Genomic DNA, 1,188 nt, shown 5'->3' with positions numbered 1-1,188 from the left:
TGAGAAGTTTGGATAATTATGCCACATATGATTTTAAGTGTTATTGTACTTGTTGTTGCCCATGTTGTTAACAGAAACATGATTTGTTGAGCAATATTCAAATAAATTAGCTCCCCCATGATAGACACATGAAACCTATGATGCATCAGTTACAACTTTGACAGGCTCAGTTGCTGGCATGTCAGGACTCGTCATCATGTTTTTCATCATTTGGTGAATCAGAACCACTTGAGCAATAAGGGTTCTAGTTTTAGTGACTTGATGTACATCAAATGTCTACTATTGAGTAGAGATAATAACAACTCTTGTAACTGGCCATTGGTAGATATAGGCCATATAATTTTCAATCAATTTGTACCCTTCTTCAGAAGATTTATAGCAAAGCTCTACCACTGGATGCATCCAACATGTTTCATGTGGATATGACCAATCCATTGTAGAATGTCTCTAGTTGAATAAAAATTGGTATCCCATAATGGGTACATTTACTCAAAAACTCTTTGAATCTTTCCCAAGCGTCAAATAAAGACTCATCATCTCCTTGTCTAAATGAAGTAATTTCATTCCTCACCTTAGCATTCTTGACAGGAGGAAATACTTAGCTAAAAATGTTTCATAGAATTCTTGGAAATATTTGATAGAAAGTCGTTAGCCTTCATTAAGAAACTATCACAACTGATTATGAACTCATTTTTCTCTTATCTAATCAATTGGGTATATGCTCTAGTCGATTGGACAATTTAAAATACATGTCCTAATCATTTTGATAGTTTCCAATTCATCTGGCTAGACTTCAAAACATTTTAAAGTTATTTTCTTTGATAAATAAAGGCTTTAAGAAATGTTTTAGCGAGTGTGTGATTTATCCATATCACTTTACAAAAATACCCTTATGTTTTTACAAAACACTGATAACTCAGATAAGATCAGACGAGCTTTCACACTTCCTCTCTTTCACACTCTAAAGTTTCAAGTCTTTGGTGTATATACCAATCACATAAGCACTTATCTTGAACATTATTGGATATAAAGCTTGAGATATCTTCAAGTTTGCTCACCATCATCATATAATATCACGATGGTCATTAAACCCTAACTCTTAATATTTATTCGAAGGAAGAGCTTGATCAACAATCTTGTGCATATATGACCTCTTGAAATAGTTTATTGCCTTTAAAGTCAATTTGC

At 33.1% G+C, this 1,188-nt stretch overlaps 1 non-coding gene across 1 annotated transcript; it reads left to right on the top strand.

Annotated features, from left to right (window-relative positions):
• The first annotated feature begins 467 nt into the window (after positions 1–467).
• On the top strand, positions 468–574 carry LOC127088906 (small nucleolar RNA R71). Its single transcript, XR_007790710.1, has one exon. It is a non-coding gene; the product is annotated as a small nucleolar RNA R71 (small nucleolar RNA).
• The last annotated feature ends 614 nt before the right edge of the window (positions 575–1,188 follow it).

Source organism: Lathyrus oleraceus, chromosome 5 (genome assembly GCF_024323335.1).
Source record: "Lathyrus oleraceus cultivar Zhongwan6 chromosome 5, CAAS_Psat_ZW6_1.0, whole genome shotgun sequence".
In the NCBI taxonomy this organism is placed as follows: Eukaryota; Viridiplantae; Streptophyta; class Magnoliopsida; order Fabales; family Fabaceae; genus Lathyrus; species Lathyrus oleraceus.
The sequence above is the reverse complement of the archived record's forward strand: the minus strand, read 5'-3'. Positions and strand labels throughout refer to the sequence as shown.